This window comes from Dioscorea cayenensis, chromosome 12, assembly GCF_009730915.1.
Source record: "Dioscorea cayenensis subsp. rotundata cultivar TDr96_F1 chromosome 12, TDr96_F1_v2_PseudoChromosome.rev07_lg8_w22 25.fasta, whole genome shotgun sequence".
NCBI lineage: Eukaryota > Viridiplantae > Streptophyta > Magnoliopsida > Dioscoreales > Dioscoreaceae > Dioscorea > Dioscorea cayenensis.
In genome coordinates this window covers 11,617,560-11,635,070 of record NC_052482.1, presented here as the reverse complement: position 1 = coordinate 11,635,070, position 17,511 = coordinate 11,617,560, and positions in this window count along the sequence as shown.

Sequence of the window (17,511 nt, the reverse complement as noted above, 5' to 3'; positions counted from 1 at the left end):
AGATCGCGTCTGTCACGTGCCCTCACGCGCCCGTGTGGATTTTCCACGCGGCCGCATGGGCTGCAAGAATTTCCACGCGTGCTGCTGGAATTTCCACGCCGCGATGAGCGATAATTTTTGCTACAGATCGCTACGGTGAAATTCCTACGATGACTTTTTTCACAAAACGCGATCCCGAACACTCTTCTCTTAAGGCCACATGTCCCGAGCACGCGTCCCATGTGGTAGGCTATAAAACTTTTTCTTCATCGACGTATCTTTGAGAGGTCTTGCAATCTTCACAAAGAGAAGGAATATGAAGATGTGGCTGCCTTTGTGCCCTTCCAAATAGTGAATTGACTTGAATCTTCTTGAAAGTTGGCACACATCTCCACGTTTATGAACTGCTCTCGTGTCTTGGTCCTTGAATTGAACAAGAACTCCCAACATTGTGTCTTTATAGCCTATCTTTGCTTCCTTTTTACTCTTCAAGGCATTCACAACCTATATACATAAAAGAACACCAAATACACAATATGAGACATAAACCACAGTAAAAATGATGCTTAATGCATGTAAAACATATATAAAAATATGTCTACTCAAGCACTTATCATGAATCAATCCTTAATTGATGATCTAATGAAGCTTAAAGAGCTTGGAGGAGGAGATGATGTTTTACAAACCTCATCACCACTTGCGGAAGTTCGAGCCAATGGAAAGCTCAACTTTAAATAGCTTAGTTTATTTGTTGAGTTTATCTTAGTCTATTTCCATCATTTAGTTTTAGGCTCTAGTTATTTTATTCATTCAACTTTAGCTTAATGTAATAAATTTACTAAAGGTCCATGTCTTCCTGACTTTTCTCTTTAGTAATAAAAATTTTCCTTTCAAAGTCTTTTCTCTTTTTTTTTTTTTCATTTTTTTTATATGAGTGTGCCTAACTTCAAATATGATCTCTACCGTCCAACTCAAAGAAAAGTAATCTATGAGCATAGATAAAAAATTTCATTAAGACCAGGAAAGATTCTAGCATTTGATCATCAACTTTAAAATCAATAATGAAGACCATAATAATTAACAAAATCTATATTAAACTTATGAATTTTTTTGTGAGAGGTAAATGAACCTAAAACTTAATCTCCACCGTCCATATTGAAGATAAAAAGCGATAAACATTTAAAAATATTTTCAAAAAGAACCCATAATGTTTAGCTATTTGATCATCAACTTGATGACAAGTAATTTCCATTGATTATCAATGAATTTTGCTGCTTAATCACAAATTTATTTTGAAATTTTCTAAACTTAAAATATAATCATGACTGTTCATATGAAACATCATACATCATGATGTTTCAAAGCTTCAATAAAATTTTCAGGTTGATCAAGGAAAGTATAATGATCAGATTAATTTTCAGGTTGTCCAATTCCTAAATTTTCGCTTGAAATTTAAATTCTTCCTGAAAATCATCGGAACTCCAAATTTAATTTCAACCGTTCATATTACTATTGTCATGTGTTTGTAAGTTAGTTAAAATTTCATGATGATCAGAGCCAATTTGGACACCTGATGAGCTATTTGATCAAAATAGCGATTCTATGGAAAACTGCAGATTTTGCCTTCAAAATTCCTCATTTCCTTGATTGTTTTTTTTATTTTTCAATTTTTCCTTTTTTTTGGGATTTTTTTACTTGATTTTATATTTTCTTGTAAGATTTTTTTTTAAATATATATATTTTTTGTTGTGTTTTTTTACTTGATCTTGTATCTCCTTATAAGATTTGCATGTAATCGCTTAAAGCAAAATTCACAAGAATCATTTCAAAATCTATGGAATCATGTCTTTATTCAATTTGAAAAAGGAAACAACATGATAGAACTCGTGTTTTGCCTGAAGAAGCATACGTCATGCTTGACCAAATTGCTAAAACAAGAGCAATGGGCGTTCCATCATAGACAAACATAAGTTCCTTTTTCTTACATTTTCATATCATGCAGTACATGTACATCATAGTTAATATTTTTCAAGAAACACACATTGATGAATAGTAAGGGGCTTCTTCCATCGGTGTCAACTAGTTGATAAGCTCCTCCTTTGTAGATGACCTCTATAATGTACGGGTCTTCCCAATTTGGCTTGAACTAGCCCCTAGCATGCTTGTTGGTGATGATTGGTCTTCTTAATACCCAAACCATCTCTCCTTTCTCAAATGTTAAAATGCGAGCCATTTTATTGTATGCTCATGTCATCCGTGCTTTGTAGACTTCAAGGTTTTGCTAGTCTCCTTTCATCTAAGGAGTCAAGCTTATCTAAACACAAGCGAGCTCTATCTTCATTTGTGAGTTCATTTTGCAAGGCAATTCTCAGAGATGGAATTTGAACTTCAAGCGGTAGAATAGCTTCCATACCAAAAACTAACGAATATGGTGTTGATTGAGTTGATCTTCGATAAGTTATGCGGTATGCCCAAAGGACTTCAGGGAGCCTTTCATGCCAATCTCTTCGGCCATTTGAAACGGCTTTCTTCAATAACTTAGATAGGGCTTTGTTGAATGCTTCAGCGAGGCCATTAGCCCTAGCATTATAGTTAGAGGGATACCTCCAGTCTATTTTGTGATGCTGAGCAAACCTTCCAACCTTGAAGCTTCTGAACCCTCGCCCATTATCAGAAATGATCTTTCGGGAAGTTCCAAATTTATATAGCACATGGTCTTTAAAAAACTTGATGATATTTTCTACCTTTACTTCTTTTAAAGGAAGAGCTTCTACCTAACGTGAAAAATAGTTCATGGCAGCTAGGATAAAACGATGCCCTCTTGATGATGGAGGCTTAATAGGGCCTATCACATCAATCCCCCACATTTGAAAATGCCTTGAAGAGACTGTAGGGTGTAAAGGGTTGGGATGTTGATGAATGAAATCCCCATGAGCTTGGCATAATTTACACCATCTTGCATACTGTAGGTAATCATTAATCATTCTTGGCCAATAGTACCCAATATGTTTGATCTTCAACCACATCTTGGGTCCTAACTGGTGAGCTCCACAAATACTAGAATGGATTTCATGCATGACTTCTTCAGACTCCTCCTTCGAGAGACATCTTAGTAGGAGTTGATCATATGATCTTCGATAGATAATGTCATTAACAAGGGTAAACCTCATCGCCCTTTTCTTTAACTTCTTTGCTAGAGATTTTTCACCTGGAAGCTCACCATACTTGAAGTATTTGATGAAAGAGTCCCTCCAATCATCTTCAGCCACTATAAAAACTTCTTCTCTACCAAAGTGCTTGTTTTCTAAATCTTCATCAAGGCATGAATTCAAGACCCTCCTATTTCGAATGGTGACTTAGATCTCCTCTTGATCTGGATTTGCTAGCTCTTCTGCCAGTTTGGCGAAGCTGTCTGCTTTTCCATTAACAGACCTAGAAACCTCTCCAGCTTAATATCAGGAATTTGCTTCAATAATTTTATAACTCTTTGACAATACTGAAAAAGTTCTTTCTTATAAGTCTTGAAACTTCCTTCAACTTTATTTATAAGAAGTTGTGAGTCACCATATATGTGCAAACTTTGAATCCCCATCCTGATTGCTAGCTCCAATCCAGAAATAAGAGCTTCATATTCGGCCTCATTGTTAGTACATGGCTTCAGCAAGGAAAGAGACTACATCAAGATCCCATCCTCAGGAGAAATGAAGATGAGTCCAATACCAGCTCTAACCTGAGAAAATTTGGGACTAACAGCTGGTTGAATTAAAGAAGCTCCATCAAAATATATTTTTCAACACTGTTCCCTTTCTTCTATTGCCAAAGTCTCTTCATCAAGGAGATCACATCTCAATGGAGATTCATCGGGCAAAGGATACGCTGTGAGAAAATCTGCCAATGCTTATCCTTTAATTGCTTTTTGTGGAGTCTAAGTTATATCAAACTCCATGAGTATCAATGCCCATTTTGTTAATCTTCCAGTGAGCAGTGGCCAGGTCATCAAGTACTTGAGTGGGTCTATCCTTGAGATAAGATGACTTTATGTGAGAGTAAATAATACCGAAGCTTCTTTACTACAAATACCAAGGAGAGATAGTGCTTCTCTATTGGTATATATTTGTTTTCAGCGCCCATCAACATTCTACTAAGGTAGTATAGGGTGCTCTCCTTCCCCTCCTCAATCTCTTAAACTAGGAGAGCCCCAAGGGATCCATCCAAAGCTGTTGTATATAAGATTAATGGCTTTCTTTCAATCGGCACTGCCAACACTAGGGCGATTTAGTAAGTCGCGCTTGATTTCTTCAAAAACATTTTGGTATTCAACATCCCACTTAAATGGAGAATTATTTTTCACCAACTTTGAGAATGGCTTACATCTTCTTGAAAGATTGGCGATGAATCTTCGGATATAGGCAAGACGCCCTTGGAAAGACCTTAATTGCTTCAATGTCTTTGGAGGTGGCATTTCTATGATCACTTTAATTTTGGAGGGATCAATCTCTATTCCTTGGTGCCTCACGATGAACCCAAGAAATTTTCCAGATAGTACCCCAAATGCACATTTCATAGGGTTCATTTTTAAGTTGTATTTTCTAATACGATCGAACACCGTTCTTAAGTCATTGAGATGTTAGTCTCTTGATTGTGTTTTCACCACCAAGTCATCTACATAGCACTCAACAACTTGGTGAATCAAATTATCAAAGATTTTTGTCATAGCTCTTTGATATATTGCCCCTGCATTCTTCAGCCCAAATGGCATGACCTTATAATAATAGATGCCTATCAGTGTACGGAACACAGTGTGCTTTTTATCCTCTGGATCCATCTTAATTTGGTAGTAGCCAGAAAAACCATCCATGAAAGAAAACATCTCATATGAAGATGTGTTATCAATCATGATCTCCATGACAGGAAGTGAAAAATCATCTTTGGGACATGCTTTGTTTAAGTCACTAAAGTCCACACATATTATCATTTGCCCATTCTTCTTCTTGACAGGCACTATACTGGCGACGGAATTAGGGTAGTTTTCTTCCCTTATAAAGCCAACTTCAATTAGTTTCTTAGTTTCTTCAATGACATTTTCTTCCAGATAAAACTTTATCTTTCTCGGTGCTTGTTTCACTGGTAGAAAATTTGGGTCAATGAGGAGCTTGTGCACTACAACCTCTGTGTCGAGACCCGGAATCTTCTTATAGCTCCATGCAAAACCATCAATATACTCTACAAGAATGCTTTGAATGGATTCTTTCTCTTCCTGGGTTAATTGTGCACTTAAGAAAGTGGGTTTAGGATCATTCTCACTTCCCAAATTAATTTCCACTAACTCATCAATCGTCGCTTGCCCTCCGTCTTCAAGCTCAAGGGATACGTCCTTTAATTTTATATCTTTCAAAAGGTGATCATCTGATACTTCTTCAACTGGATCTTCATCCCTTGTATTCAACCCTTCAATAACTAACACCATGCGACATTCATATACTTGCTCATCTTGAAACCCAAGTCCCTTCTTACTTAAGCTTTGACCTTGCATAGAAATCTTGAAAGGGGGCCAAAGTCTCTCAAAGAGAATATGTTTGTCCTTCGAATGCCTCAAACTAATTTCATCTTGATTTATTAATTTTCTTAGCTTAGGAAGATAGTAATCTGGAATCCTCAAAGGCCAAAGTTCTTCATCTTCCATTGTTTTGCTCATCAAAATATCTTCATTATTAGATTTGTTGGGATCAGACTTATTAAAAAGAATCTCTTTTTCCTCTTGATAGCGAGAAGGCACATAGAAGGTGATGAGCCATTCTACCGAGTTAATATGCAACTCATCAAGTGCTTTGTAAAGGCCCTCCGGTATTCTTATAACTTGAAGAAATCTTTCAACCAGAACTTCACCATCATCTTCTTCCTTTTTAATTAGTGGGAATAAAGATTCTTTTCGATCAAAACCATCACTTCCAAAATGTTGGTTCATCTTATGATGACGAGTAGATAAGTGAGCAATTTGTATGTCTTCATAATCTCTTTCTTCTCCTGAAGACTCCGTGTCACTTCCAAAGTGTGGTTTTAAAGGCAAAAATGAAACCTTCTTTTGAGTGAGCTTGGTAGTTTTAGTGACTTTCATGAGGGCATCATCTTTGGTTGCAGAAAGCTTTCTCCTTTTTAGTATATCCACAAAATACCGTACATCATCATAGTTGATTTCATGCACGCCAAATGGTTGAATCTCTCCATCTATGCAGTATACATTATCGTCCTTCATATACTTTAAACATTGATGCAAAGTAGAATTAACCACATAGTTTTCATGTAGCCATGGTCTTCCCAACTATGCTCTATAGGAAGTATCAATGTTGATGACATGAAACTTCACTTTTGATGTCAGCTTCCTAATCTTGAAAGGGAGAGTAATTGACCCAAGGGCCTTTTAACTACACTGGTTGAAGCCTTGGACAATGATCTTTTCAGCTGATAGGTATGTCTCCAAAGCTAAGGCATGGAAAGTCTCTAGTGTCATCAGATTTACTGATGGGCTTGGATCAGTGAGGATTCAGTTGACTCTTGTCCCATCACAAGACCCAATATCATATAAGGGTTTATTATGCTTCTTTATTCCCAACAACAAGTCTTTCTCTGAGAAATTAATCCCTGGAGAACAAAACACATAGAGAGCTTCCATCATATGAGCTTCAGTAAAATAAGCTTGGTATTCTTCTGGGTTTTGCAGGACATGGATCAATGTGTCTCTGAGCTCTTGTCACTCTCCATCTCATCTTCATAAATGGTGATGACTCTACATGTCTTGATTATGAACTATTCATCTTCAAACCAATTTAATTCTTCAAGTATATCTTTAACTTCATCAAAAAAATAATCATCAAGTGTAATTAAGGCTTTCTCCTTTTGTTGTTAATCTTCCACTGAGTCAATATATTCTTCAATAATCGATTTCCTATGATGGAGCTCTATGGGCTTTATTTGTTTCTGCTCCTTTTTCTTGTTCTTGATCTTTTTATTCTTCTTGGCTTTTTGCTTTGGCTTCTCATCAGGGCCTTGAGCTCTCCGCCACTTCATACCAGTAAGCTCTCTCAATTTTTTCAATATCTTTCTTGACTTCTTTAAGATAAAAATTTCCCATAAGCCTTCTAGAACTCTAAGAGGAGCAGGCTCCTAAGGAACTTGAGAATCTCTTTCAACTTGCATACTCTCTGACATGCCTCCTACATCTTGCCCCCATGAAGCTTCTTTTTGTAGTGCAACCGACACATAGTTGGTATGCTCCGCTGGTTGATCAAGCAATACACTATTAGACAAAGTAATCTTCCCTTCTTGATATTTCCGCTTAATCCAATCTTTGAAGACATAGCAGTTCTCGATCGAATGACTTAATATTCTATGGTATGGGCAAAAATTTGGGTGATCTTTCTTATTTGCTTCTTCCGGTAGCTTGCTCTTTGGTAGTTGTAGTCCCACCTTCAATGCATCTTTAAATATCTTCATTACTTTGTCCCTTCTGAAAGAATACTTTTTGCTCATCCTTTCCTCAAGAGAAAGTAAAGGCTTTGTTAGTTTATTTCCACCCCCAAGTGCAGGTGGCTTTGGTTTGTTATAGTTTGGTGTTGTTGTTTCCTCTTTCACTTTATCAGTTGCGATGGCCACATGTTCAACACCTTCTAGCTTCTTTGCTTTTCCTTATCTACCCTGGTGGGATACATCATAGAAACCACATTTGGACTAGTTCTTTCCTGCTTCTTTACTTAAAAAAATCAATCCTTGGAAGGTATGGATATCAGATGAGCTGAGAAAAGGGTGCCATCCAGTTATCAATGTTCCCTACTAATAACCCCACTGCTTGTACTTGATCAAGCAGCTGCTTATACTTGATGCTCAGGTTACGCCATCTCATCACATAGTCAATAACCTTCTCATCTTTATTTTGTCTTGTGTTAGCCAAGTCTGCTATTGTGATCTTATCACTTACTCCACCAAATCGGACACTAAAAGAGTCCTTTATTTGTTGCCATGTCAGAATGGATTCAGGTTACAAGTTTGCATACCATTCAAAAGACACACCAGTTAAACTAGCAGCAAATTGTCATAACAAAAGAGATGGGTTGCTGCTTGTGTCCCCACATACTATTACGAAATGAGCCAAGTGTTGATCAGGGTTCCCTAAACCATTAAATTTCTTAAACTTAGGGACATTGTATCCCTTAGGCACTTGATCATGAAAGCTTAAGTACGGTTTATCACCATCACTTTTTAGTGTAGCACCCTTAGCTTGCTTCATTTATGCAATAACTATTTTTTGTATTTCTTCTCAGGACATCAGTAGCTCAGGCGCTGCCGATGTCCCAACTCGCTCATGTAACCCTAGAACTTCCTCTACATCATCATCATCATCTTTATCTTGGGCAATATATACAGATGGTATTTTTTTTATGAACCCTTTGGTTTTCTTGAAGTGAGTTATGGACCTGATCACTTAGATGAGATATCACACTAGTCAAAGATGTAGCAGTCTACACCATAGACACATGATCTTTATCTCGTTAGTCCAACTGCTTCTTTAGTTTTACAAGCAACGGATCTTTATTGGATGTGAAGATGAGATTATCTTCCTCCTCATCACTTGAGTTGTTCTTCCTCCTTGGAGTAGTATGGAACCCACCTTTGACATAGCCTTAGCCTTTTCTTGTACTACTTGATTAAAATCTTCATCTATAATGCCAATTTGACCAATAAGGGTTTTCTTCCTCAATCTAGTGTATGGACATTTTGATTTGAGTCGATGTTCAGACCCTTCAGTAATCACTCTCACTGTATGCATTTCAAGGTCCTCCATTTCTTCATCTTGCTTTCTTATCCACTAGAACCTTGAATGAGAAGTAGAGGGGGTGGTCACTTGCCTCCCACTTAACTTCTTATAAGCTTGCTTCTTCAGCATTGCAATCCTATTAAATACATAAGCTCGTGACTCCGAGAGTAAGTTCTTATTTCTTAGGTAAAACTCCGTCGGTGCTATCTTTTCAGTTTGTAGCTTCCTATAGGATGTGTAGTTGTTATAAATCTTCTTAGAAAAAGTAACCTTGGAATGGTGAGACTTTGGTAGTCTGGCCCCTTTCATCTTGTTATTTGGTTGGGAGCGAAGCTCGCCCGTCATGGAGTTCTCTTTCACCATTAGCAATGGTTCGAAAGAGTTGGTAAATGAACTTGATGAGTTATTCTTTGTCTTGGAAATAGACAAAACTCGCTTTCTCTTTAGGTGAGGGTATCTTCCTCTTAGTTAACCTTGGGCGCCCCATTGAAAAGGATTTTGTTGGGATAGCCTTCGACTTCTTAAAGATGACACTTTTATCCCCTTTGGTAGTGACTATAAACAAATGCTCTTCCTCATCTTCTCCTCGAGTAATGCATATGATTCTCTTAAGAAAAGTGAGCCGATCAAAAATAGATGTTCTTGTAGCAAGAATATCCTCTTGAACCTCAACAGGAGGTATAACATTTAGATGTCGTCCCCTTGATGGCAAACATGAGACATGGACCTTAATTGGTGATGGTGGTGGGCTTGCCACGAAGTTGGCGTAGTCCAACACCGTCCCAAACTTAATATCAGCTCCGGTAACACAGTGTAGATAAAGCGTATGGCAGCTTCAGTTGGGTGCCTTCCCCAAGGAAAATGGTGCATGATGCAGCAGTGTTGTTAGGGTTGTTTGCTGGTGGCATTGTGAAAACTTAAAAAGGAAAACGTCACATTAACAGCACTAGTTGATTTAATTTTTTTTTATCTCTTTTTTTATTCACAATTTTTTCAAAGACGGGAGGAGAAGTCGAGGTCCCCATAAGGAATGCCAGATTTTGTGGACTCTTTTATTTTTACCCAACCTTTAACAAGGGTTGACCAATTAAAAATGACGGATTACAAATCAAATTTAAATTTTTTTAGAGTTCAAGGAATTGTGATTTCATCACTTCCATAAGAGGCAAGCCTCTAATGTTAATTACCCCAGACTAATGCATGGGAACCTCCGATTAAGAATAAATGTGAATGAGAAGCAACAAATATGAGAGAAATTAATTTGATAAATTACATAAACTTGATTGAAAATACAAAGATTAGAAAACTCTAACTCTTATAATTCTACTTCCCTAATCTCTCTCTATCTTTATATAATTTGAGACTAATTCGACTTTGTTTTGTCCTAACTTTCCGTGGAAGATTGCGCTGAGAATGTCTCCTTTGACTATATTGACTTTGGTCTTATTTTCCTTGCTTGTATCTTGAATATCAACTGGATTTCAAGTTGTGATTTCCCTATATTTGTGAATCACAAACTTGATTTCATTTGATCTAGACTTTTGAAAAACCAGGCATTTCACGCTTGTAAAGCTTTCAATCTTGGACTCATGTAGCTCTTTGACTCTTTGACTTTTGATGTCTCAAGATTCCTGAACTCATTTGTCCGATCATTTGAAATTTTCAAGCCTCGACTCTTATATATGCTTTTGAGCCTTAGTTTGTGCATTTCTGAGTCATGACCATTCATATGATTTGGTCACTAACTTATTTGCTTTGACTTGTTTTTTTTTAAAGAATATTTTGTGGATTTTGGGTGGTGATCCCCATTTGTTTGTAAATCATAAACTTGAATTTTTTTTAAGGCTCAGTGTCTCGCACTTGTGAAACCTCTTTCTTCATCATTATCAAGGAAACATTTTTTGTCAAGTCACTTGAAACACTTTTTTTTCTTCTGCTCAAAGCTTTTTTACTTCGAAAATCTTTTTATTTAGACATCACTTAGGGAATTTCACTAGTTGAACTATTTTTAGTCAATTTGAGAGAGCTCGTTTTCCCTTATTGTTTTTTAACATGTAAGGTGTGAGCATCATTCAATAATTTTTTCTTGCTCAGAAAAGACCACTATTTTCCCATGTAGATCTTAAGAGAATTTTATTTAAGAAGTTTTTTTACTCACTCAAATATTTTCCACTTCATCAAGAGGGTTCTCTACCACTACATTGGACCTCGACACAATAGGTGGTTTTCAAGATATTTTTCACTCACTCAAGAGAGTCTCAAGAGATAATGAGGAAAATTCAAAAGGAGGGCTTTCTGCCACTACATTGGACTTAGCATAAGACATTTGGTCTTCAAAATATTTTTGACTCAACTCAAGAGAGTCTCAAGAGGTAATGAAGAAACTCTACAATGAGAGCTCTCTACCACTACATTAGACTCAGCATAAGACTTGTGATCTTCATAGCATTTTCCACTCAACTTAACAGAGTCTCAAGAGATAATGGGAAAACTCTCATATGAAGAGCTCTCTACCACTACATTTGACTCAGTATTAGAGTTGATTAGACTCGTGGTCTTCGTAACATTTTCTAATCAATTTAAGAGAGTCTCAAGAGGTAATGAGAAAACTCTCACAAGGAGAGCTCCGTACCACTACATTGGACTCAGCATGAGACTTGCGATCTTCATAACATTTTCCACTCAACTTAAGAGAGTATCAAGAGGTAAAGAGGAAGCTCTCACAAGGAGAGCTCTCTGCCATTACATTGCACTCAGCATGAGACTCGTGGTCTTCATACCATTTTTCACTCAACTTAAGAGAGTCTCAAGAGATAATGAGAAAACTCTCACAAGAAGAGCTCTCTAACACTATATTTGACTCAACATGAGACTTGTGGTCTTTATAACATTTTCAACTCAATTCAAGAGAGTCTTATGAAGTAATGAGAAACTCTCACAAGGAGCGCTCTATACCATTATATTGGACTCAGCAATAGACTTGTGGTCTTGATAGCATTTTCCCCTCAACTAAGGAGAGTCTCATGAGGTAATGAGGAAACTCTCATAAGAAGAGCTCTCTACCAATATATTGGACTCAGCATGAGACTCGTGGTATTTATAGCATTTTCTACTCAACTCATGAGAATCTGAAGAGGTAATAGGAAACACTCAGAAGAAGAGATCTCTACCATTACATTGGGCTCAGTATTAAACTTGTGGTATTTATAGCATTTTCTACTCAACTCAAGAGAGTCTGAAGAGGATGGGGAAATTCCCATAAGGAGTGCTCCCTACCATTACATTGGACTCAGCATTAGACTTGTGGTCTTCATAGCATTTTCCACTCAACTCAAGAGAGTCTCAAGAGGTAATGAGAAAACTCTCTCAAGGAGAGCTCTTTACCACTACAATGGACTCAGCATGAGACTCGTGGTCTTCGTAGCAATTTTCACTCAACTCATGAAAGTCTAAAGAGGTAATGAGGAAACATGTAGAAAGAGAGATCTCTACCATTACATTGGGCTCAACATTAAACTTGTGGTATTCATAGCATTTTCCACTCAACTCAAGAAAGTCTGAAGTGGCAATAAGGAAACTCTCATAAGGAGAGCTCCCTACCATTACATTGGACTCAGCATTAGACTTGTGGTCTTCATAGCATTTTCCACTTAACTCAAGAGAGTCTCAAGTGCTAATGAGGAAACTCTCACAAGGAGAGCTCTCAACTATTATATTGGACTCAACATTAAACTCATGCGCTTCATAGCATTTTCCACTTAACTCAAGAGAGTCTCAAGAGTTAATGAGAAAACTCTCACAAGGAGAGATCTCTACCATTACATTGGACTCAGCATGAGATTTGTGGTCTTTATATCATTTTCCACTTAACTCAAGAGAGTCTCACGAGGTAATGAGAAAACTCTCAAAACGAAAGCTCTTTACCACTACATTGGACTTAGTATGAGACTTGTGATCTTTATAGCATTTTCCACTCAACTCAAGAGAGTCTCAAGAGGTAATGAGGAAACTCTCAGAAGGAGAGCTCTCTACCATTACATTGGACTCAGCATGAGACTCGTGGTTTTTATAGCATTTTTCACTCAACCGAAGAGAGTCTGAAGAGTGACTTAGGAAACTCTTACAAGGAGAGCTCTCTACCACTGCATTGGACTCAGTATAAGACTTTTGTTCTTTAAAATATTTTTCACTTAGCTTAAAAGAGTCTCAAGAGATAATGAGGAAACTCTCACAAGAAGAGCTCTATACCACGACATTAGACTCAGCATGAGACTCGTGGTCTTCATAGCATTTTCCACTCAACTTAAGAGTCTCAAGAGGTAATGAGAAAACTCTCACAAGGAGAGCTCTCTTCCACTACATTGGAATCAACATGAAACTCGTAGTCTTCATAGCATTTTCCACTCATCTCAAAAGAGTCTCAAGGGGTAATGAGGAAACTCTCACAAGGAGAGCTCTTAACCACTACATTGGGCTCACCATGAGACTGGTGGTCTTCCTAGCATTTTCCACTCAACTGAAGAGAGTTTTAAGAGGTAATGAGGAACTCTCACAAGGAAACCTCTCTACCACTACATTGGACGTAGCATGAGACTCGTGGTCTTCACAGAATTTTCAACTCAACTAAAGAGAATCCCAAGAGATAATAAGGAAACTCTCACAAGGAGAGCTCTTTCACACTACATTGGAGTCAGCATGAGACTCGTGATCTTCATAGCATTTTTCACTCAACTCAAGAGAATCTCAAGAGACAATGAGAAAACTCTACAAGGAGAGCTCTCGACCATTACATTGGACTCAGCATGAGTTTATGGAAGTAGGTTTGCAAATTTACAATAATACCCTCGACTTTCACTAAAAGCCCATTTTTTCCTTTTTTGCATTTTAACCCCCTCTCATGACATTTTTGTACATTAACCCTTTAAATTTCTATGAATTGAAGGATTCATTCAACTAAGCCCTCTAACTTTTCACTTTTTCACATTCACCAGAATTTGCAAATAAACCCATAATTTCAACTTTACTTTTTTGCATTTTTCGCCAAATTTCACAAATCAACCCGTAACTTTTCCACTTTCACATTTCCCTAAGGATTTTGCTATTAAACCATCAAATTTTAGTATTTTATGCTTCCCTCAATTTTATTACAAATAAACCCAAACCTTATGTACATTTTTTTTTTGCTCTACATTTATTGCAGACAACCCTAAATGTTCCTATGATTTAGATTCGTAGCCTTTTTTTCTTTATGAACTCTTCTCTTTTTTTTTTCAACAACACAATATTTTTCAAAGGGATTCTTTCAAGTATCTTTATGCCCATTCTATTTTTTTCATTTTCCTTTTTTTTTTTTAACTATCCCTGCCTCTCCACATCTAAAATACAGATTAATTAAATCACTTGGATAAAGCAATCAATTACTAACATCATCTATCAATCCTCATGCATCAAACATGGACATAAGGCAAGCAACATAAAACCTAATGATCGGGTGAACAATGAAATATTAGGTGAAAACTAGTGGGAAAGTTGAAAAAGTACTTCAGTTTGACACAGTCAAAGTGACAATGACAATGATTTTTTTTTTTACAATAAAAAGCTAACAATATCTCTGTCAAGAAAGGAAGAGAGTGCACAACAATGAAGGCTTGACATCACTAAATATTTTCTTTTATAAGATCAATTAATGGTCTTGATCTTACTTAATTTTTTTTATCTCAAACAAGCTCTAATGATGATATTGTACCACTCGGGAGAACACTTACAAAGGTTTGGATATGAGGGATCAAAACAGGGAATAGCTTTTATTTGATAAAATAAACGATAGAGAAGGAAGGATAGTGGAACATGGTCATGCAAACAAAAAGATGTGCATGTGCAGTCATACATGTATATTTTTCTCCATGATGAGTAAATGGGGCACCAAAGCAAGCATATAGATCTCTTTATAATGAAATCACCATACACAGAAACCATGCATATGTTTTTATATGATGAAATTATCATGTATGAAAGTATGTGCATGTGTTTTCTCAAAATCATCACGGACTTTCACATGAATAAACATTCTCATATAGTTTTTTTATTAAATAATACCTAAGATTTTTTTCTTTCAAGTTGTCGATGCCGCCCCTCCTCAGCCCAATGAAATTTTTTTATATCGTTGAGCTTTTCGAACCTATCCGATCTCCTTGTGAGTCTGATGTCATTTCCTTTGCTCTTCGTCTCCCTGGTCTTCGTCTCTCTTTTTTTTCAATATTTTCTATGAACCCATTTTTTATTGTCTTCGTCCTCCCTCCCACTTTTTTTGGAATTTGTTTTTACAACTTCAAAGTAGTTTTTTTATATCTTAACCACCTCCACGATCTTCACATTAGTTTTTTTTGTTTCTCAAATCATAAGCACTGAGAAATAATAACTCTCTTTTTTTTAAATAAGTCTTAGATTTACCTTTTTCCGTATTTATTATTATTTTCAAGTATTTCTTCTTGGATTTATTTATTTATTATCTTTTATAATAAATCCGATTCTTTTTTTTTTAATTCTCATATATATATATATATATATATAGCTTTAAATTTAAAATCCGATATCCTTTTTTATTTAAAATCTAATATATTTTCTTTCGGATTTATTATCATTTAAAAAAAAATCGATGGGTATTGGGAGATTCTTTAAGGATTAATCTCTCTTTTTTTTGGATTTATTTTTATTATTATTATTTTTTTAAAAAATCCGATATTTTCTAACCATCACCCTAGATAAGATGGTTTGTTTCTTTTATTTATATTTATCCGAATTTAAAAACAAAAAATGGATATTGGTAGATTATTTTTTTAAAAAGATTATCTCTCTCCTATAATTACCTTCTTTAATTTATTTATGTTGCAATCCAAATAAAATTATATTTCTATTAAAATTAGGATTAAAAAAAATTCTATATAAACAATATCATTTTAAACATATGTAATAAGTTTTTATTGCCCCAGTATTAAGTCGTCTTTAAAGAGTAGTTAAGGTACCATAACTTTAACATCTTTATATCTTTATATCTTTTTGAAAGTGATTGTTGTTTTTGTAAAAAATAAAAAATAAAAATATTTAACCGGTAATGACCAAAAGATCCCTCTCAATTTTCGTTATCCATAAAAAAACCCTACAACTTTCAATATTCACATAAAGTCCCTCATTTTTGGTTGCCTTTCTTATTCAGTCCTTTTGTCAGGAAACCGTGTTAATTCTGGGGTGTTTTGAAGAAATTGCCCCTCCACCTTCAAACATTGGGAATCAGTTTCCATGTAAAGTGTTTTGACGAAATTACTCCGCCACCTTGGAAGCAATTGGGTGGTTTGTGAATCACGAGACTTGAATGGGGAAAGTTTCAGGACTAGTTGGGTGGTTTAACGAAATTTGCTCTTTCTCCTTCTAGAATAATCGCAAAGAGGAGTTGTCTCTTCCTTCATTCAATTCGCCCATCATCATTCAGAGAGTTTGACACCGAAAGCAGAGCCACACAATTGAGAGCCTCGTCGATGCTATCTCTTCAGTATTCCTGAAGCAATGGAAGTAGCGCCCTAAGGTAGAAAGGCGGGTTGGGGGTTTTGTGCTTTTTTTTCAGCTATTCTGGGGCTTTTTCGGATGTTCTATGGGTTTGCAATATAAGATTTTACATTCTCCTTTAGGATTTTACCCTAACCTAGTTAATTAGGGTTCTTATAGTAAAATTAGGGTTTCAGTTGGTTTTAGATTTTGTGGATGCCGGCATATGTGAGATTGTGTGATGTGGACCTGAGGGTGAAACCCAATTGTATGTGTGTTGTTATATGGAGATAAACTGTGTTGTAACAATTAAACCATATCCCTCTGAAAAAATAATATTTTCCGCTCTGTTACAATGTTTTTTGTTTAAATATTGATTTTTACACGTAGAAATATTGGTTTCCATTTAAATATTAACTACTATTAAGTTGAGTAATATGTTGGTTTTGTTGTAGGCAACAAAGACATGGCCACCAACCTCATGAATGGGAGATGCTACTTGGTACCAATAGTGGAGACACTTGACAAGTTAAAACCGCAAATGAATGTAAGGCATCTTGAGATGATCAAGAGAACACCCTTTGCCGTGTTAATGGATATTTAGGCGATATTGCAAGAGAGGGGTATGCTCGATGCCCTGATGCAAAGGTATGATGACCGCACATGAAAATTTAGTCTTGGGGAGAACTTGTTAAGTTTTAGACCCCAAGATATTGCCATTATACTTGGTCTCCATTGTGATGGTGATGTCGTGGTATTCAAAAAGAAGGAAACGCAATCCGCCTTCAAAGAAAAATATCAGTCCAAAAGCTATGATAGAAATAGGGATTCTATCAAGAAAACCCTTGTAGAGATTGTCCGAAAGAAAGGAGAAGATGAATACTTTGTGAGGCTCTTGGTTCTATATATCATGGGGACTATGTTGTTCCCAAACACATCATGTTCTATACCCAACTGGATAGTTGACTGCATCAAAGATTGACCTTTATTGGCACAATATGCATAGGTTGAGGCAACGCATAAGTAGCTTATAGAAGATGTCCCCCAAACAGCTGCTCAAGTGCAAACAAGGTGTAGTAGGCAGGAGACAAATGCAGGCTACCTGAGAGGATGCGCCATTGCATTAAATATATGGTTTTATAAGGTAACTGGTACTAGGAAAAAGGTTCGTATTAAGAGGACTC